Source organism: Coenobita brevimanus, chromosome 8, assembly GCF_032717465.1.
Source record: "Coenobita brevimanus isolate Jiangsu-jjx chromosome 8, ASM3271746v2, whole genome shotgun sequence".
In the NCBI taxonomy this organism is placed as follows: domain Eukaryota; kingdom Metazoa; phylum Arthropoda; class Malacostraca; order Decapoda; family Coenobitidae; genus Coenobita; species Coenobita brevimanus.
In genome coordinates this window covers 17,285,542-17,308,636 of record NC_136961.1, presented here as the reverse complement: position 1 = coordinate 17,308,636, position 23,095 = coordinate 17,285,542, and positions in this window count along the sequence as shown.

Sequence of the window (23,095 nt, the reverse complement as noted above, 5' to 3'; positions counted from 1 at the left end):
AGGCGAATGCGGGCAACGGCCACATCACAGCTGCAGGTGAGGATGGGGTGCTTGCCATAGGTGGGTCTCACACTATGGTAGTTGTCATAGTGCTGGATGGTGATACTAGAAGGACATTTAGCATCGATACACAGGGCTAGGTCCCCACTGGACTCCTCGAGAAGAATTCCCCAGACATTCATCATGGCCACAAAGAGGCGGATGACAGCTGGGGGGGAAGGTTACAGGCAGCTCAGGTCAGGTGATCTGCCTGGTCGTGGCTAATGTGAGCAACATGGGCTGAGATCCAAATTATGGAAACCCTGAGACCAAAAGCACGAGCCTGACTGAGGCAGAAGTAGAGGGAGGTGAAGAAAAGGGAACGGAGTTGCGAGGGGGGTGGGGTTGCTAATTACAGCAAAGGCAGCTTGGGAATCGCTGATGATGAGACCTGGTAGGTGTTGAGGGAGGATGAAGTCAAGGCCAGACTGTATAGAAGATAGTTCACTGGGTACTGCTGGTCCAGCTGGGAAGGTGGTGGGACGTGGAGAAGACAAGGGATGCAAAGTTGGTAAAAGCAATGCAAGCAGTTCTCGCCTGACCATTAACGAGGATAGAAGTGTCAGCACAGACGTGAATAGGATGGGAAGGGTAAGTGCAGGCTATGGAGTTAAAGATTTCAATGATGAAGAGCTCTGAAGAGATTGGTAAATGGGCAGAAGCAGTGGCAGAAGGTGTGTAGTGCACAGCAGCAGGTATGAGACAAAGGGTCTGTAGGAATGCGAGTGACAGTACGAATACTGGCGGGATCTCGGCCAGAACTCTGGAGGGGACAGTTAAGTGCTGAACTAATTCATTTTCATCCAGGATGCCAGGCCTGGTAGGTGAGTGTGCCGGATCCAGTCAAGGTGAGTAGTATCTGAGAGAATATCCACCAGATGGGAGTAAAAGGATGGAACAGGAGATGGAAATTTGGTCAGACACTGTGTGGCAAAGCGGACTCGAAGCATATAGGTGCAATCAGTGATGGGACACAGATAGGGTTCAGGGAGCATGCTGACTATGGTAGACCTGGGGCATGAAGAATGAGACTCACCGCCCAATTTTGTACCATTTTAAGTGGTCAGAGCTGTGCTGGGGGAACATGAGAGAGAGGGATAATATGATAATCGGGAAGGGAGCGAATATTTGGCAGGTTAAATGATCGAGCAACAGGGATGCTAACCCCATGCAAGTCACAAGTGATCGTGCCAAGAAGTTTAAGTCTGCAGTTGAGGTGGGTGCAGATAGCTGACATACTGGGAGAGGTTGAAGAGGGGAGAGAGAGGAATTCTGAGATATGTACTGTAAAATCCTGGACTACCTCAAGAAGAGAGTTGAGGAGGGTTATGGTTGTGCAAGCAAGATTATGAGAACAGTTTAGTTTTAGTAGTGTTAATAATCAACCCACAAGCAGATGCAGCCTGGCCGAAATAAACTAGATGTTGAAGAGTGACGGGGGAAGGGGAATGGATGCAGATTTCTTTAGCATAGGTTAGGATCAATGAGGAGCCAGGGGTAGGACTTAAAAGACAAAGGGGTCTTTTCGTGAGAAGACTGAGGAGAAAGAGGCTTAATACCCTACCCTGAGGTGTGCCAAGACTGAAGGTCGGTAATCACTGACCACCCTACAAAACAGAACTCAAGAGTGGCGATGGGACAAGCAGCTTTCCAGCCAGCAGAACATGTGGCCAGAGACATCCCAATAGACAAGTTCGTCAAGGATGGCTTCATGGTTTGCAATGTTGCATGCAGATATGATTTCAATCAAGGCTGCAGAAGGAGGATGTGAGGTGAGTAATTCTACTAGGCAATGTTGTCTGCTTCGGCCTGGGAGGAAACAAAAGAGATGAGGAGAGATCTAGTCCTGAAGAAGATGGCAGAGCCTTGCTAAAAGCATTCTCTCGAGGACTTTGCATATGCAGGAAGTTAGGGAAATTGGGTGGAACTCAAAGAAATTAGGCTCAGAGATCGGAATGATGGTGCTACAGGTTCGTTCTGCAGGGAAACTACTATCACAAACATTTAAGTTGAACAGTGAGATTAATGGATTGCCATGACTTGAGCAATGAGTCTTAGCGTGGCATTGGTGATCTTGTCATCACCCGGGGGAGTTGCCATGATTTGCAATAGTGCAAGGCGCAACTCATCATTGGTGATGGGGTGATCATCGAGGAGAGACAAAGTGGAGCCAGCCTCTTCAGTGCGTGCTAGCCTGTTTCTGCTAGCAGCTGAGGGGCGAGCCTTGATGGGGGGAGGCAGAGATATCAGTTCAAATTGGAAGGACCATTTATCAATTAGATTGTTGGCATATTCAACAGGATTGTGGATGAGAGGAGGGGAAAGGGACTTACTTGACAGAAAAACTCTGTTAACAAGCCGCTAAGGCCTAGATCGAGGAGTGTGTGCGATAATATGCTGGAGAAAGTAATGAGAATACTGTGTTTGAGGTCGTGGAAGGACCTGGCTTCAGTGAGATAGGAGTGGAGGTTGTCAGCCATGTGGTCAGCTTGGTACACAACCGCTGCTAACTGCACGTCCTTCTCGCTGCCACGTAGATGGCGATCCTATACCCACCCCCCAGCTTGGTGGGCAGAGGATTTACTGTGGTTGACTTGCAGGTAGTAATGATCATAAAGGGTCTGTACTATGGTCATTAGAGAGGTATAAAGTTCAAATGATGTGGTGAAGGAATGACTGGCAAATCAGGTGGTTAGCATGTCCTTGAAAGTGGGTTGGAGCAGGATAGGGATACTAATCTTTTTCCTGACATGGCAGTGCTGAGAGTGTAGGATGGGAATGGAATGTGTGGTGAGGATGGCATTGTGGTTGGAGATAAGAGTATGGACAATGTCAGCAGCAGCAGCAGCATGTTGTACCATGTTGCTATCAAGGATGAGATTGATTTAGTCTCCCCCAACAGAAGTGGTATGAAGAGTGGGGAAAAGATGCAGACGATGGTTACTGGCAAAATCATAGAGACGATGACCAGCAGGAGAAACACAGGAACTGCCAAATGACGGATGAGAGGTATTAAAATTGCCCGGGTAAAAGATAGGTCAGGAGCAGTGGGTAGGTAAAATGGTGGGGTCACCTCCAGTTGGACTGAGATACACATTACATATATATAAAGAGGCATCGTTTACAGTGAGCCGAAGTAAGTGAAAGAGGGAGGAATGGGAAGAGGCAGGTGATTTGACAGTGAGGGTGTGAGGAATAGAGTGACAAATGTATGTAACCAGGCCTTGGCCAGAATGGGTATGATAACAGTGGTATAGTCTAGGTCGACGAGAGTGAGGGAAAGCTTCCTGAAGGCAGATAACAGCAGGATGATGAGACGAAACATGAGAAAGGTCAGACTGGCGGCGATGGACACTCTGTATGTTCGAAGATAGCATTTTGTATCGCCTGGGTTTGGGAGCCATTAGGACAAGAGGGGAGATGGAGACTTGCCATGAGTGGGTTGTGGACTTGATGGATTGAGAAGGGGGGGAAACGAAGAGGAGTGTTGCTGGAGAGGTAGTAGAGAGCAGGGTCCTATATGTGCCACTGCTGTGAGAGAGGGAGGTAGGGGGAGGGTGGAGGAGGGGAGGGAGTGGCAGAGAGGTGAGGCTGTATGGGGGGAAAGGATAGGGTGGTTGAATACAAACAGAAGGAATCTTGTGTGAAAGTGTGATGATGGAGCAGAGGTAGAGGGACAAGGCTGGGTGGTGGTGAGATGGGAGGGAGGGAAAGAACAGGGATAACAGTGGGGGGTGGTGGTTACTTGGGAGTTGGTTTGTGGGAGGTTTGAAGTAGGCAGAGAAGGAACATTACGGTGAGAGTGTACATAGGAAGGGAGACTGCACAGTTCATCATACTATTGTTGCAGGAGTTGCAGTTCATCGTCTGATGGGTAGGGCAGGGGGTGAGGGGAGGAAGGGTGAGCAGCTTGTTGCAGGGCATGGGGAGGGGCAGCGACCGAGTGGAAGGGAGGAGGGGGCATGACATAACACCAGCAGAGGGAGGGTGTATCAGCTGATGATCAGGAGCAGGGGCAGGGCGGGCTGAGTGATAACTTGGTCAATCCAGGTGCCAAGCAGTGATGCCCACTTGCCCACACCGGGGACACTGGAACTGCTGTGAATGTAGGAGATGAGGGTGAGCAGCCATAGGGTCAGTGGGGGCTAGTGGCTTGGGTGATTGGGGTAGTTCTGGGAACTCAGGCGAGTGGGAGTCAGGTGCATGGGAACTGGGAGAGTGAATTGTGGCTGAGTGCCTAACAGAGCAGGCTGTGGTTGAATGGGAGCCATTGCACAGTCCACACTGTTGTGTAGGCCAGCAGTAGCGTGAGATGTGGCCGGACTCATAACAGTGATAACACAAAGGCTGTGATGGCATGGCCTCAACGAAGGTACATGGGGGAAGTAACTCATAGCGGTATTTGGGAGGGGAGGGAGTCCTCTCCCTCCCATACATCAATGGCATGGTTGATGGGTTTTCTCAAAGAGTTGTACAGGTGACGTGCCTGTTTGACACCAGGTAATTCATATAGGACTGTAACAGAACAATCAGCTGCCAGGTGTTTGACTAAAAACTCTGGCAGCTATTTTGTTTGAATTAGGGCATCATGATGTACAAATCTGATATCCAAAAGCCCCTCAGTTGTTAGGATTTGGATGAGGTTCGGATAAGTCCTATGGACGTAGATGTTAGGAAGTTCAGGAGACATGAGGCGAACAGCTTCAGGGTGTCGAGTGATAAGGGGGAGATTGGATGCATGCTGCACTAGACACTGCGGACAGCAGGTGTGCATGTGGAGCGAAATGCCAGGCAAACATAATGGTCCCGTTGTATGACAGGAGGGAGCCCGGGCCCGGTAGGGGGGTATGGGGCCACAGGAGGGTTGCTGGTGGTGATTGTAGAGGCAGGGTCATCAGAGCTGGAGGGGTGTGAATTTATGGCGAAGGGTCATTCTGGGTGGTTGGCACTTTACGTCAAGATGTTGGGGTCGGTGACCACCAGTTCAGCATGGTCCCTTTTTGGGAAGCATGAGGCACTATCATCGTCATCATCACCACGAGCACCATCGAGCCACACACACCGCAACTCAGCCAGGAGACAGGGCGTGTGTGCTGGGCATTCCCCAGGCCCTGTCTTCCCCCTTACCTTTACTCAAGACAACCACCAGCAACCGGGCTACAGCAAGGCCCGGTCTCCTCGAATTGAGGAGAGAATCATCAACAACAACAACAACCATCGAGCTTGATGCGGTTAATTGTTCCAGTCTTACAGGAGCTTTGTGGCTTCTTGTAGTGTGTTTTGTAGATCAGTTATACATAGATTAGACTCGTGGACGAGCGGTTGTTATACGTGAGAAGTTTTGTAAGTAGATAATCTTCGTTCCCTTTTGCCATGCAAAGACAGGAGAGGTAAAGATTAGTATGGGACTATTTTTATTTGTCTTGGAAATATTAACAAAGTCTCACACACGAGTAAAGTATAAAAGTAGAGCCCCGCGAGCTACCTCCCTGTCTCGCTCTCTCTCTCTCTCTCTCTTCCACCCTCTTGCCCATGTTGCTAGCCTCCTTCTCCCTACTACCTGCCGGTTCTATGGCTAGTCTCCTTCTGAGCTTAGATTCCTACATTCTCGTGTAGCAGGGGTCGTGTCAAGTGTGCTCTACTGTCGTGGGAGCTTCTAGAATACTGTATGTCTGTGTGTATGTACTGCTTCCGGTGCATGATAAACATGCCTTCACTTAAAGAGTTGGAAGCTAATTTCCCGTTCCCACATTTTGTCTTGTGCTCCGTCTCTGTATCTATCTATTTATACATCATGCTTTCTGTTATGATTTGTGTTTATAATATGAAGTCCTGACATCGCTCGGTCACGCAGCTGGTGGTCCTCCGACAGCAATCATCATTGACATATTGTAATCTATTAATATAAGATATTCTTCTTCTTCACTCTTAATACATAATATTGATTATAATATTGTATAGATATAATATTGTAATGATCAAGTAATATTACATTTTAAACAAGTTGTATACATAACTGAATAAATGCACTATAGTTAAATTGATTGTATAACATATTGTAAAATGTGTATGTATAACACACATACTCACATAATTGTGCAATGGTAATACTGCTAGGTCATTACATTACGTATTGAGTTATCCCTTTAGTAATGTCTAATATTTCACCTAACTTGTGTGATGATTCTGGTAATACAGAATTGTAGTAACATTGTATATGTTTTACATAATATTGTAGTCACATTGTGGTAATGCATAACTGTAACATTGTATGAATTGTTACATAATATTGTGGTAATGCATAATTGTAACATTGTATGAATTGTTAAATAATATTTCACCTAACTTGTGTGATGATTCTGGTAATACAGAATTGTAGTAACATTGTATATGTTTTACATAATATTGTAGTCACATTGTGGTAATGCATAACTGTAACATTGTATGAATTGTTACATAATATTGTGGTAATGCATAATTGTAACATTGTATGAATTGTTATATAATATTGTGGTAACATTGTGGTAATGCATAGCTGTAACATTGAATTGTTTGTCGGTACATAATTGTTGCATAATATTGTGGTTATGCATAACTGTAGCAAGTGTAACATAATGCATTGTCGTTACATATTGTTACATATCGATTGTACTTACATAATATTGTGGTGTAACATAACTAACATTGTACATAATTGTTACATATCGTTTGTAGTTACATAATTGTAGCAATCGTTTGTCGGTACATAATTGTTACATATCCTTTGTAGTTACATAACTGTAGCAAGTGTTACATTTGTCGTTACATAATTGTTACATATCGTTTGTAGTTACATAATGCAATCGTTTGTCGTTACATATTGTTACATATCGATTGTACTTACATAATTGTAGCAAGTGTAACATAAAGCAATCGTTTGTCGTTACATAATTGTTACATATCGTTTGTAGTTACATAATTGTAGCAAGTGTAACATAATGCAATCGTTTGCCGTTACATAATTGTAATAATTGCAATCCTGACATCACTAATCCGGTCATGCTGCGGTCGAAGATAGTGATGATGTGCCATGCCACTGGCTCGTGGAGGATACTAATTTGCTTTTTGTTTCACTTATAGAAGGAGTTTATGTGGTATTTTGGCATTTGTAGTAACACTTACGCTTTTTTTTTTTTTTTCATTGGTTTGTTATGTGATCTTACCGTATTTCTTTTCTTTTCTTTCTTTCTTTCTTTTTTTTTGTATGTATTGATTTTCTATAGTTTGTTTGTCTTCGTTTGACTACGCTTTTTCGGTGTTGTCCAAGGTTGAATAATTGCTGGCTAATTCCCTTGGGACCCTTTTTTAAGGTTTAGTTTATTTTGCATAGATATTACTGAAAATGATATTATATAGCTCCATATTTTGTTATTTTATATAAAAAATATATATATACACTATATATAGTATTGACTATATACATTGACTTGTCGTTCACTTGCACCTATCGTGGACAATATATGTGTCAGCACTGTGTGGAAATCTTTGTCTTCACGATTGTGTGGAAGATATTGTTCATTCTTGCTAACGTCATTTGTGTTTGCCATTTTTTTTTTCTTGTAGTTTAATTTGTCTGTTTTCACCAGGTAGCTTTAATTAATAAATGTTTAATACAGTTCTTTTAATCACTCACTGAGTAACTATGATGGTATATTTCTTTATTACTTTGTAGATGTAATAATGTATAGTTGTATGTATGAAACACGTATTTTATGTAGGTATAAATGGTAACACTCGTTGGTAGTAAATAAATGCTATTATAAATGAATGAATATATACAGTGTAGAATATTTATTGTTGGTGATTATTTAGTGATTGAATTATGCAGATAATTGAAGTAAGTATGTGTACGTAAGTTGTAACTATACAGCACGTTTTATATGTTGGTGCAAAATGTGTTGTCTGTCACTCTGTCTGTTACTGTGTATTGTACAAATGAAGTAACTATGTAACTCACTAATTTTTACCGTGGTGGGAAAGGTGTGGTTGTGTTGCACGTGGTGATAGCGTTGTCCTTCACGGGTTGATTGACATGTTGTGGGGTGTCAGACACACGTTGATTGACGTGGCGTCGTCTCAGCATACACGTATGGTGACATCGCCTTCCCACACTGGTAGCTGTGGTGAGTAATTGAGTACCGACGAGTAACTTGAGTGAAGATGGGTGAGTAAGATGAGTTGTGAATATGGGCTTAGTATCTGCTTCCTTGTCTTGACCTTCTCGCACATCTGCGTCAGCGGTGGAGGTTGGGGGGCGGTTGGAGAGAGAGGAGGGTGAGGTCAGGTGGTTGTGAGTTGTGAGTCGTGTCTCGCTCTTCGTTTGCTTGTTTTGTTATTCTTTCTCGATGTATTATCGGTCCTTTTTTCTTGTAATTTACTCGTTGTGGGACGAAGAATGTCGCTGCTTGTAGGTGCGTGTAGAAGATTACAGAGACGACTCGTAGAATTGTTACTTGTAGTTGATCGTAAATGGCCGTAGTTCGTTGGTTCGTCGTAGAAATTGAAAGATTGTTTTTATCAATATTTTGTTAAACTACTGGCAAGGCGTCATGTGACCTCTTCACTTCTACATCAGCGTCATGATCAGGGAGAAGGAGGAGGGGTTGGAGAGAATTGTCAGGAGCTGGTTGTGAGTTGTTGGTTGTAAGAGGTATTATTTGTTTTCAATCTTGATAATGTAGACTCAAATGTACACTCGTAGACTCGTAGGCTCGTAGCCTTCTAGACTCGTAGGCTCGTAGATTCGTAGGCTTGTAGACTCGTACACTCGAAGGCTTGTAGCTTGTATTTTGTAGGACTTCACTGTAGAACTGAAGCTAATCTTGGTTAGAGTCTCGCCTGCTTCTGTAGAAATTCACTGTAGATTCGTAGACGAGGTTCGTACGTTCGCTGCTGCCATATCTTACAGGAACTTTGTAGCTTCTTGTAGTATGTTTTGTAGATCAGTTATACTTATATTAGACTCGAGGACGAGCGGTTGTTATACGTGAGTAGTTTTGTAAGTAGATAATCTTCGTTCCCTTTTGTCATGCAAAGACAGGAGAGGTAAAGATTAGTAAGGGACTATTTTTATTTGTCTTGGAAATATTAACAAAATCTCACACACGAGTGAAGTATAAAATAGTGTTCCGCGAGCTACCTCCCTGTCTCGCTCTCTCTCTCTTTCTCTCTTCCACCCTCTCACCCACGTTGCTAGCCTCCTTCTCCTTAATACCTGCCGGTTCTATGGCCAGTCTCCTTCTGAGTTTACATTCCTATATTCTCGTGCAGCAGGGGTCGTGTCACGTGTGCTCTACTGTCGTGGAAGCTTCTAGAATACTGTATGTCTGTGTGAATGTACTGCTTCCAGTGCACGATCAACATTCCTTCACTTAAAGAGTTGCAAGCTAATTTCCCGTTCCCACATCTTGTCTGGTGCTCTGTCTATCTATCTATCTATCTATCCGTCATGCTTTCTGTTATGATTTGTATTTATAATATGGAATCCTGAGACCAGTAGTAGGTTTGCTGGATGCAGCAGGATCACCAACAGTCGGGGCTGAAGTGTGGGGGGCATCAGTGTTTGGTGGGGAGTGTGTATGACGGCATATGACAGTCGGGGAGGCAGCACTGGGTGTAGTAGTAGTTTGTGTTGTGCTAATGGGGAGGCTGACATCCCGCTTTGGTTTGGTTTTGCACCTCCCCTTACCTGTAACCCCAACCTTGCCAGATACTACCGTTGTTAACATTGCACAATGAGAAGGAAGGATGGCTCAGAATGCCACGCTAATGCCTGGGGCAGGGGACACACACTTCTGCATATCACCAAGGCAGGACTAGGACTGGTGAGAGTGTTGAATATGAAAATATAATAGTTTGGGGTAAAGTGCAATTTAAGTGGATAGAGCTCTGGTAGAGAAAACAAGCTATTGAGAGTTAACTATGGTGTATATATATATATATATATATATATATCCTTCCTACTGGCTGTGCAGTATTAATAACATTAATACCCGGGAAGGTCAGTGTTATGGGTAATGGTAAGCACAAACCGAAACCAAAACGGGGTGCCGAAACCCCCAGTAGCACAACACAAACTGCTACTACACCCAGTGCTGCCCTCCCAACTGTTGCACACTGTCGTACACACTCCCCGCCAGACACTGACGCCCCTCACACTTCAGCCTCGGCTGTTGATGATCCTGCTGGACCCAACGAACATTTTACTGGAACAATTTAACGCATCAGGCTTGATAGTGCTAGTGGTGAAGATGATGATGCTAGTGCCTCACACTTCCCAACAGGGGAGACTGCTGAACTGGCGGTCACCAACCCCATCATCCAGGAACCAAGTGGCAACCACCCAGAATGACTCTCCACCATAAACTCATACCCCTCCAGCCCTGATGACCCTGCGTCTGTCCTTACCACCAGCACCCCTCCAGTGGCCACATACCCCCTCCCCAGCTCCATCTCCCTCCTGTCATACCACAAGAGCAATATGTGCGCCTGGCATTCCCCTCCACATGCACACCTGCTGTCTGCATTGTCTGGCGCCAGCGTGCATCCACTCACCCCCTCATCACTCAACACACTGAAGCTGCTCACCTAATGTCTCCAGTACCTCCTAACATCTACGTCCACGGAAATTATCCCAACTTCATCCAGACCCTAACAACTGAGGGGCTTTTGGGCATCAAATCTACAGTATACTCCATGATGCCCTAATTAGAAGGAAGAAATTGCCAGAATGGCTTGTGAAACGCCTGGGAACTGACTGCTCTGTTACAGTCCTACACAACATACCTGGTGTCAAGCGAGCACGTAGCATGTACAACTCCTTAGGAGAACCCATCAACCGTGCCATTGTTGTATGGGAGGGAGACGACTCCCTCCCTCACGAATACCACTATGAACTGCTTCTTCCCCCCTGTACCTTCGTTGAGGCCAAGCCATCACAGTCCTTGTGTTACCGCTGTTATGAGTCCAGCCACATCTCATGCTACAGCCGGTCTGTAGAACGGTGTGGTCTGTGCAGTGGTCCCCAGTCAACCACAACCTGCCCTGTCAGGCACTTCTCCACCATTCACTCTCCCAGTCCCCGTGCACATGACCCTCACTCATCTGAGTTCCCGTAACTGCCCTACCACCCACATAACCAGCCCCCACTGACCCCATGGCTGCCTACCCTCATCTCCTACATTCACTACAGATCCAGTGCCCCCAGTGTGGGCGTGTGGGCATCACTGCTTGGCACCTGGATTGCCCAAGTCGTCACTCAACCCGCCCTGCCACTGCTGCTGTCCCCACTGCCACCCCTGCTCCAGATCATCAGCTGATACACCCTCCTGCTGCTGGTTCTACATCATACCCACATCCCCCTCGGCCCCTGCCCCTCCCTGTGCCCCGCAACAAGCTACTCATCCCTCACCCCCTGCCCCACCCATCAGACCATCAACTTCAGCAACTGCAACAACAATATGAGGAACTACACAGTCTCCTTTTGTATGTACTCTCTCACCTTAATATTCCTTCTCTGCCTACCTCCCAGCTCCCACAAATCAACTCCCATGTTACTACTACCCCTGCTGTTATTCCTGTTCCTTCCCTCCCTCCTGTTTCACCACCACCCAGCCTTGTCCCTCCACCTGTGTACCAGCCTCACCCTTTCAAACATGCCTCCTCTGTCTGTACTCCCTCACCCACTCCTTTACCCATACATCGTCGCCTCTCTGACACCCTCTCCCCTCCCCCTCCCTCCCCTTACCTCCCTCTCTCCCAGCAACTGCACATATGGGACCTCCCTCTCTCGTGCCTCCCCACCCACTTTCCTCCTCTTTTTCCCCCACTTCCCCAACCATCAGTTCCCCAACTCTATCATGACAATTCTCTGTCTCCCTCCTTGTCCTAATGTCTTCCAAACCTAGACAATAAAGAATGTTATCTTGGAACATACGAAAGCATCCATCACTGCTTGGCTGACCTTTCTCATTATGCTTCATCTCATCACCCTGCTGTTATCTGCCTTCAGGAGGCTTTCCCTCACTCTCGTCGCCCCAGACCCCCACCCATGCTTCGGGGATACCACTGCTATCATACCCATTCTGGCCAAGACCTGGTTACATACATTTGTCACTCTGTTCCTCAAACCTTCATTACCAAATCACCTGCCTCTTCTCACTGCTCCCTCTTTCACTTATTTCGCCTCACTGTCAACGATGCCTCTTTGTATACTGTATATGTAATGTCTATCTTAGTCCAACTGGGGGTTACCCCACCACTTTACCTACCCGCCACTCCTCACCTATCTTTTACCTGGGCGATTTTAATGCCTCTCGTCAGTCATTTGGCGGTTCCCGTGCTTCTCCTGCTGGTCATCATCTCCATGACTTTACCAATAACCATCATCTGCATCCATTCCCCACTCCTCATCCCAGTCATGCTGGGGTAGGCTATCTCCATCTCATTCTTGGTAGCAACGTGGTACAACGTGCTGTCACAGTTGACATTGTCCCTACTCTTATCTCTGACCATAATGCCATCTTTGCCACATATTCCATTCCCATGTCAGGAAAAAGCTTAATATCCCTATTCTGCTGGAAACCACTTTCAAGGACATGCTAACCACGTGGTTTGCCAGTCATTTATTCACCACATCATCTGAACCATACACCTCCCTAGTTACCGTAGTACAAACCTTCTATGATCATTATGTGCTGCAAGTCAATCATACGAAAACCTCTGCTCACCAGGCTGGGGAGTGGGTAAGGGATCGTTGTCTACATAACAGTGAGGAGAAAGTAAAGCGAGCAGCGACCGTGTACCATGCTGACCGCACCGCTGACAACCTCCACTCCTATCTCACTGCAGCTCTGTCCTCCTGTGACCTTAAACACAGTGTTCACCAGGAGTACTGGCATGACTTTCTCCAGCATATTAATGCACTCACCCCTCAATTTCAGGCTTGGTGGCTTGTTAACCCGCCCCGTCCCGTCGACATATGGGTACATTGCAACGATTTGCATTTGCCAGTCCCGGCGACGTACCAGTACGTCGTGCAATTGCAAGGTCCCTAATTTGCACAATTTTCAATTTTCGCGAGTGATTTTTCGTATGTATACACGGGACACCTTCCTCTATTCCTCTACAAGATGCCAAGCAGGGACAATGCCTTACACCGCATAACCTCCCCCCTCCCCCCCTCACGCCATTGTCTTGGCAAAGGACCTGTTACCAGTGACCTGGCTAGTAAAGATATTCAGGGCCAGAGTGATTCCCCAATCAATGACAATGTGGAGGACAATGTTTACATAGCATTAGAAGAAGAAACAGCCAGAAATAATGATCAGGTAATGTGGCAAAAAAAGGTCAGGTATGGTGATTAGTTAGTGAGTGAAACAATGCTTATAATGCCTTTATTACTGCTTGAAAACCAATATACTCTCATACTACATATACATTCGTACCAAGTAAATAAATAAATACCGTTTATGAGTGGATAAAATAGTTACCCTCCCATAGAACTCGTTTTCTTTGGTGCCAGCATGTTAGAAAACCCAGACAGGTAAGGAGGAACTCCTACCTGGATTGAGTATATTAAACCTCAGGTGAGCGATTTCTCTATGAATTTTCGATGTTTCTCACCAAAAGCGAAGGTTTTAGCCAAAAATTTTTTTTTCGAAAATACATCGGGGACTGGGGGATGTCGGAGGTGCGGAAAACCTCGGGACGTGACAGGTTAATAGAGTTGTTCAGTCACGTGAGTCCCCTTCCCCTGCTCTCCACCACAATCTTGTGGAATATGCCAACAGCCTAGTTGACAAATGGTCCATCTAATCTCAGCTGACATCCCTGCCTCCCCCCATCAAGGCTCGCCTCTCAACTGCTAGCAGAAACAGGCTAGCACATATTGCAGAGGCTTGCTCCACTCCCTCTCCCTTCGATGATCACCCCATCACCAATGAGGAGTTGCACCTTGCACTATTGCAAGGCACGGCACTGCCCCAGGTGATGACGGGATCACCTACACCACACTCAGACTCATCGCGCAAGTCCCTGGCAATCCCCTATTCTCACTGTTCAACCTGAGTCTTTCCAAAGGTAGTCTTCCTGCAGACTGGAGCCGTAGCACCATCAACCCCATCCCTAAGCCTAATTCCTCTGATTTCTGTCCCATTTCCCTGACTTCCTGCGTCTGCAAAGTCCTTGAGAGAATTCTTTTAGCAAGGCTCTTCAATCTTCTCCAGGATCAGCTCTCTCCCCATCTTTTTGGTTTCCTCCCAGGCCGAAACACACAACATTGCCTTGCAGAACTACTCACTCACATCACATCACATCCTCCTCCTGTACAGCCTTCATTGACTTCAAAGCTGCATTTGACATCGCAAACCATGACGTAATCCTTGACGAACTTGCCCAACTGGGTGTCTCTGGCCACCTGTTCTGCTGGTTGGAAAGCTACCTGTCTCATCGTCACTCTCAGGTTCTGTTTTATGGAATGGTTAATGATTATCGACCCTTCAATCTTGGCACACCTCAGGGTGGGGTATGTAGCCCTTTTCTCTTCAATCTTCTCATGAATAGACTCCTCCGTCTTTTAGGTCTTATCCCTGATTCCTCCCTGATCCTAACCTATGCTGACGATATCTGCATCCACTCCCCTTCTTCTGTCACTCTCCAATGTCTCCTAGTTAAATTCGGCCAGGCTACATCTGCTTGTGGGTTGATTATCAACACTGCCATAACCAAACTGTTTACATGATCCCTAACGCATAGACTTGCTTGCACAACTATAACTCTCCTCGGCTCTCATCTTGAGGTAGTGGAGGATTATACATATCTCGGAATTCCCCTTTCTTCCCTCTTTAACCCCTTCCAGTATGTCTCCACTATCTGCAACCATCTTCACCGCAGACTTAAACTCCTTGGCACACTCACTTGTGAGTTGCATGGGGTTAGCATCCCTGTCACTCGATCATTTTACCTGTTATATATTAACTCCATTCTTGATTATCATGCTATCCCTCTCTCCCTTGTCCCCCCAGCGCAGCTTCGACCACTTGAAATGGTACAAAATCGGGTGATGCACCTCATTCTTCACTGCCCGAGGTCTGCTAGAGTAGCTAACATGCTCCATGAACTCAATCTATGTCCCATCACTGATCGCATTCATATGCTTGGAGTCTGCTTTGCCACACACTGACTGACCTCATTTCCATCTCCTGCTTCATCCTTTTCCTCACGACTGCCTGACGTTCTCTCAGATACCACTCACCTAGATAGGATCCGGCATACTCACATGCCACGCCTGGCATCCTTGCTAAAACGAATTCTTTCAGCACTCAACTGTCCTCTCCAGCTTTCTGACCGCAATCCTGCCAGCATCCATGCTGATCTTGTCACTCCCATCCCTACTGACCCTTTGGCCCCTACCTGGACTCGTACAACTCCTGCTGTGCACTACACACCTTCTGCCACTGCTTCTGACCGTTTACCAATCCACTTACAGCTCTCCATCACTGAAACCCTTAATTCTGAAGCCAACACCTACCCTTCCCCTCCTGTTCACGTCTACACTGATGGTTCTGTCCTCGCTAATGGCTGGGCGGGAGCTGCTTGCATATTGCCTTTACTAACTCTGCTTCCCTTATCTTCTCCAGTTCCCACCGCCTTCCCAATTGGGCCAGCAGTACCCAGTGTGAAATATCTGCTATACGCTCTGCCCTTGACTTCCCTATTTCTCATCACCTAACAGCTCTAATCATCAGCGATTCCCAAGCTGCCCTTGCCTTACTTTGCAACCCCCCCCCCTCCCCAAAGCCCCTCCCCTGTCATCTCCTCCCTTTACTCTCGCCTTAATCAGGCTCACGTTCTTGGTCTCAGGGTTTCTTTCATTTGGATCCCAGCTCATGTTGGTCACATCCACCACAACCAGGTAGATTGCTTGGCCCAAGCTGCCTGCAACCTCCCCCTAGCTGCCATCTGCCTCCCTGTGTCCACGACAATTTTTTTTTTTTTTAATGCTAGGAAGAAGGAACCAAAGGCCACAAGCCTGCAATGAATTGTTCCTTCCAAGAGGAAAACAAAATACTAGAGAGAGCCAAATTCAAGATCCAATCATTTCGAGATGCCTGGATACACTGCATTTGAAAGACTGGAGTTCATAAGAAGCAAGAAATACAAACAGAGGGAGATAGTACTAGAGTTGACCTGTTGCATAAATGAAGGACTGGGGGTAACGGTTAACTCATGCATTAGAGAGCTGGACAGAAAAGGGATGAGAGTTTGCTGCTGGACGGGTGCTACGCACCCATCGTAGAGGCGAAAGAATGCAAGCAGGCAGGTCAGAGAAGCAGTGACCATTGAAGTAGCCATAGAAAAGATAAAGATGCAACACTGCAGCGAAGAGACAGAGGTTGAAGGGAGTCTGTAAGAGGAGAGAGTTCATGAGGCAAAAAGCCTTTAACTCCACCCAGTTGAGAAGAGCTGTATATGGGTAACCTCCCCACACATGTGAGTTGTACTCCACACAGGGGCAGATTAAACCCGTGTATAGAGTCAACAATTGTGCAAGGATAAAGAAGGAACGGAGTCGGCTTAGCACACATAATCTCATGGAAGCAGATTTTACAAGAGATGTAATATGATCATTCCAAGATAAGTCCCGAGTGAATGAAACCCCAAGCATGTTCAAGATTGATGCAGGATTAAGCTGCATATTGTTAAACATTGGTGGGTACACCTGTGGAAGATTTTGTTGGGTTGATAGATGTAAGAACTGAGTCTTTGATGCATGAAAAACAAAATTATTTTTACCCCAGTCAGAGATACGAGCCAAGACACACACAAGGTGTGCCAGAGCCTCATCCCTTGTTTGTTGAAGTAACTGCTGAGATGAACGTTGCGGGAACGGAATGGAAAGGTGCAAGGTGGAGTCATCAGCGTATGAGTGGATGGGGTTAGATGTACAGCTTAGAAGGTCATTGATGAATCAAAGGAAGAGAGTTGGTGATAGGACAGAGCCCTGAGGAACACCACTGTTGATAGATCTAGGAGAATATCGATTGCCGTCTACAACAACGGCCATAGATCAACCAGAAAGGAAGCTATAGATGAAGGCACAGATAGAATGATAGAAACCGTAAGAGGGCAGTTTAGAAATTAAAGATTTTTGCCAGACTCGATTGAAAGCCTTTGAGATGTCAAGTGCAGTGGCAAAGCTTTCACGAAAGTCCCGAAAGGAGGATGACCAGGAGTCTGAAAGGTAGGTGAGAAGATCGCCAGTGGATCGTCCCTGATGGAACCCATACTGACAATCAGAAAGAAAGTTGTGATAGGGTAGATGCTTTAAAATGTTTCTATTAAGAATTTACTTGAAAACTTTTGAGATACAGGATGTTAAAGTAATTGGACGATAGTCAGAAGGCTGGGAATTGTCACTCTTCTTTGGAACTGGCTACATAAGAGCAAACTTCCAGGAAGTAGGAAAGGTACAAGTTGATAGGCAAAGGTGAAAGAGTTTGTCTAGGCAGGGTGTAAGCACAGAAGCACAGTTCTTGAGAACAACAGGAGGGACTACATCAGGCCCATATGCCTTGTTAGTATTGAGGCCTGTGATGGCAGAAAATACATCAGCTGAAGAAATTTTAATGTCAGCCATGAGGAAGTCAGAAGGGGGAAATGATGAACGAACAGCACCGGAATCGTCTAAGGTGGAATTGGAGGAGAAAGTTTGAGCGAAGAGATCTGCTTCATCAGTAGAAAAAATAGCTACAAGACCATAAGAGTAGAAAAGAGGAGGGAAGGATGATGAGGTAAAGTTGTTAGAAAGGTTTTTGTCAAGTTGCTGGAAGGAGTGGGAAGAATTCAAGTTGGAGAGCTGAGAGCATTTAGTACAGATGAAATTATTTTTAGCAGAGCAAAGAACAGACTTAGCACGATTCCGGGGAGAAACGCAAAAATGATGTGATTCAGGAGTGGATTGGTTCCAGTACCTTTTATAGGCCGTCTCCTTGTTGCGAACAGCATTAGAACAAGTGTGATTAAACCAAGGCTTTCTTGCATTAGTGAAAGGATATGAGAAAGGAATGTATACTTCCATGCCCGAGAGAATAACCTCTCTAATGCGCAAGGCACACTCAGATGGCTTCCGGCCATGGAAGCAATAATCATTCCATGGAAAATCAAAGAAGTACTGCCTGAGGGCCTCCCAATCTGCAGCTCAAAGTACCACAGACGATGTCTCTTTGGAGGGTCCCCAGGCTGTACTGGAGCGATAGGACAGGTTAAGGTGATAAGGTTGTGAGTGAAGGAGCCCAATGGTGAGAAAAGATTAACAGTGTAAGCAGAAGCATTAGTTGTAAGGAAGAGGTCAAGTATGTTAGAGCTTTCTCCAAGGCGGTCTGGGATACGGGTAGGGTGCTGTAGAAGCTGTTCTAGGTCATTATAGATAGAAAAGATTTAGGTTTGTTCACCAGGCGGATCAGTGAAAGGAGAGGAGAGCCAAAGGTGGTGGTGAACATTGAAATCTCCTAGAATGGAGATTTCAGAGAAAGGCGAAATGGACAGAATGTGTTCCTCGTAGAAGTAGGATAGTCGAAGAATTTTTGATAGTCAGTAGAATTAGGGGATAGGTAAACAGCGTAGATGTATTTAGTCAGAGAATGACAGGAAACTGAAGCCAGAGCGTAGAGAATTCAGAAGAATCGAGTTCAGGAACACGAGAGCAAGATAAGTCGTTGCATATATATATATATATATAAATATATATATATATATATATATATATATATATATATATATATATATATACACAATAGCCACCTTTGGCTTTGAAATGAGTATAAAGAAAGTAGGAGGAGTCCAGGGAGGACCTAACCCTTCGTACCAATGCTGAAAGTCCCACTAGTGTCACCATCCAGCACTGTGACACCTACCGTGGCGTGAGACACACCTATGGCAAGCACCCCACCCACACCCGCCGATGTGATGTGGCTCTCGCCCGCATTCGCCTGAGGTATCGCTCCCCAGAGGAAATCACCGGACGACCAACCACCAACCGGCCATGTAAACTCTGTCACAATCCAATGGATGAAGCATGATCACATCATATCGTTAACTGCCCAGTTATTGCCCCCTTCAAACCACTGGACTCTTTTCTGTTTTGTGTACCTACTTCATCACACATCTTGATGTACTCGAAGACACTCTCACCCTTCACCTCGACTTCCTTTCATTGTAATGCTCTGGCACTAGGACTATGATTGGACATTTAGGTGTGTGTGTGTGTGTGTGTGTGTGTGTGTGTGTGTGTGTGTGTGTGTGTGTGTGTGTGTTTTGTCCATGCAAACGTGCACATATCAGGTACATGTGCATGTAATGTCCTACTGCTGGGATTTTGAATCAACAGGTAATTTTATAATGCATATCGTGTTTTTTTTTCTATCTACCCACCTGTGTATGTGACTATGTATATGTATCTACTTAGGGTGTATATGTATGTATAGGGTGTATATATATGTCTTCCTGTCTCTGTATATATGAATATATCATATATATGTGCATGTTGCATATGTATATGTATTCACGCCTGTACACGTACCCATATGTTTATACATACGTACCAATCTTGTACATTCGGTATGTCTGTGGTTACATGTGAGTGAATATATACATATATGCATAGATATATACGTATATGTATGTGTGCATATGTGTCTCTTTCTGCATATGTATGTACGTACATACGTGTGTATCTATGTACCACTTCACTCATATCAAAACATGTAATGATAATTACTGTGCCAACTTTGTACGACGTACAGTATGTATCATTGTATGTCCTTGTTCATTGCTGTGCTTGTAACGATAATTCCTTTAGTACCTTCTGTGCCGTATCATACCGATTTTGTTTTCCTCACGCAACCCTCCCTGCTTGGCCTTCAGGGACAGTGTTCCCCAGAGTGTTGGGGCTTGTACTGAATGGTAAATAAAGAATCTAAATAAATAAATAAATATATATATAGATAGATAGATAGATATAGATATAGGTATAGATATAGATAGATATAAATATATAGATAGATAGATAGATATAAAGAGCTGATAAACAAATCCTTCGGTGACTGTGTTGTGGCCAGTTTCAATATCAAGTCTCTCTTTACGAACATTCCTGTTGCTGAAACTATCAACATTTGTTTGGATCGTTTATTCTCCAGTACTCATAACAGTAATGGATTTTATTCTAATCAGTTTAAGAAACTTCTGGAACTGGCAACTAAGGACATCATATTATTATTTGACAAAGTTTATAAACAATGTGATGGTGTTGCCATGGGATTAGCTTTAGGACCGACACTAACCAAATGCTTTCCTGGTTTACCACGTTGGCTGGCTGAGTGTCCTACTGATTTTAAACCCTTGTTTTTATCGTCGTTATGTTGATGACACCTTTTTGGTGTTTAGATCTACTGATCATGTCCCGTTGTTTGTAAGTTATTTGAATTCTCAGCATGGCAACATCAAGTTCACCTGTGACCTAGAAAGTAATAACAGTTTAGCATTATTAGACATAAATATTCTCCGTAGGGACAATAGTTTTGAAACTACCTTATACAGCAAGCCAACCTTCACTGGATTATGCATGATATTTTCCTCATTCCTCCCATTGAGCTATAAACGTAATCTAGTCATCATTGTCACCCACAGAGCTTATGAGTTATGCTCGAATTATTTTCACCTTGTTAAGGAACTTAATTTTCTTAAAGATTTGTTGTTTAAAAATGGTTTCCCCCAAAGATTCACCGAAACGTACACTGATAAGACCCTTAATAAATTCTTTACTGCTTCAAAGGTCCAAGTCATCACTGTTCCGAAAACCATTATATACTTTCCCATAACATACACGGTACCCATTAGCTTCACACTGAGGAACAAGCTTAAAAAACTTCTAGCTGAACACTTCCCACAAGTGTCACTTAGAGTTGTATTTAAAACCCAAAAAATTATCCAGAGTTTTTTCAAGGTAAAAGACACCATTCCCTCACACTTACAAGCATCCGTTGTTTACCTCTTCACGTGTGCCAGCTGTAGGGCGGCATATATAGGTAAAACAAAAAGACACCTAAAGACACGAATCCATGAACACTTAGGTCGTTCAGTTCGAACAGGCCAGTTAATCACCAATCCACTACACTCAGCAATACGGGACCACTCACAGCAACACGACCATCCTGTCTCTCATACCCACTTTACAGTTCTTGCTGGTTGCAGCAATGACACGGACCTTCCCATTATGGAGACTTTGTACCAATTTCGTTTTACTCGTAACCCTTCGATCAGTGACATGGCTTCCTGTGAACTGTTTTGTTTTCCACACCAGGTAAGTTTCTTACAGTACTGCACTTACTATTTTACAGATACGTTTTACTTCCTTACTCCTACTTCATTTATTTTAGATTTCATTATTTAATGGTTTACGAACACAGCATATTAACGGACTTCTTTTTTGTACTATCATGTTTTTAGTCTTCTTTTGATCAATATAACATATAAAAATCATAACTGAGTATATTTCTCGATTGTAGATTTTGCTCTGAAGATGGAAAAAGTATTTTCCGAAACGTCAGCAAATAAACACCCTATATATGTTTGTGTTCTGCCTGGTGATCCTTTTCCTATTATATATATATATATATATATATATATATATATATATATATATATATATATATATAGATATATATATATATATATATATATATATTATATATATAATAGGAAAAGGATCACCAGGCAGAACACAAACATCGTGGCGAAGTTAGGGTGTTTATTTGCTGACGTTTCGGAAAATACTTTTTCCATCTTCAGAGCAAAATCTACAATCGAGAAATATACTCAGTTATGATTTTTATATGTTATATTGATCAAAAGAAGACTAAAAACATGATAGTACAAAAAAGAAGTCCGTTAATATGCTGTGTTCGTAAACCATTAAATAATGAAATCTAAAATAAATGAAGTAGGAGTAGGGAAGTAAAACGTATCTGTAAAATAGTAAGTGCAGTACTGTAAGAAACTTACCTGGTGTGGAAAACAAAACAGTTCACAGGAAGCCATGTCACTGATCGAAGGGTTAAAACGATATTGGTACAAAGTCTCCATAATGGGAAGGTCCGTGTCATTGCTGCAACCAGCAAGAACTGTAAAGTGGGTATGAGAGACAGGATGGTCGTGTTGCTGTGAGTGGTCCCGTATTGCTGAGTGTAGTGGATTGGTGATTAACTGGCCTGTTCGAACTGAACGACCTAAGTGTTCATGGATTCGTGTCTTAAGGTGTCTTTTTGTTTTACCTATATATGCCGCCCTACAGCTGGCACACGTGAAGAGGTAAACAACGGATGCTTGTAAGTGTGAGGGAATGGTGTCTTTTACCTTGAAAAAACTCTGGATAATTTTTTGGGTTTTAAATACAACTCTAAGTGACACTTGTGGGAAGTGTTCAGCTAGAAGTTTTTTAAGCTTGTTCCTCAGTGTGAAGCTAATGGGTACCGTGTATGTTATGGGAAAGTATATAATGGTTTTCGGAACAGTGATGACTTGGACCTTTGAAGCAGTAAAGAATTTATTAAGGGTCTTATCAGTGTACGTTTCGGTGAATCTTTGGGGGAAACCATTTTTAAACAACAAATCTTTTAGAAAATTAAGTTTCTTAACAAGGTGAAAATAATTCGAGCATAACTCATTAGCTCTGTGGGTGACAATGATGACTAGATTACGTTTATAGCTCAATGGGAGGAATGAGGAAAATATCATGCATAATCCAGTGAAGGTTGGCTTGCTGTATAAGGTAGTTTCAAAACTATTGTCCCTACGGAGAATATTTATGTCTAATAATGCTAAACTGTTATTACTTTCTAGGTCACAGGTGAACTTGATGTTGCCATGCTGAGAATTCAAATAACTTACAAACAACGGGACATGATCAGTAGATCTAAACACCAAAAATGTGTCATCAACATAACGACGATAAAAACAAGGG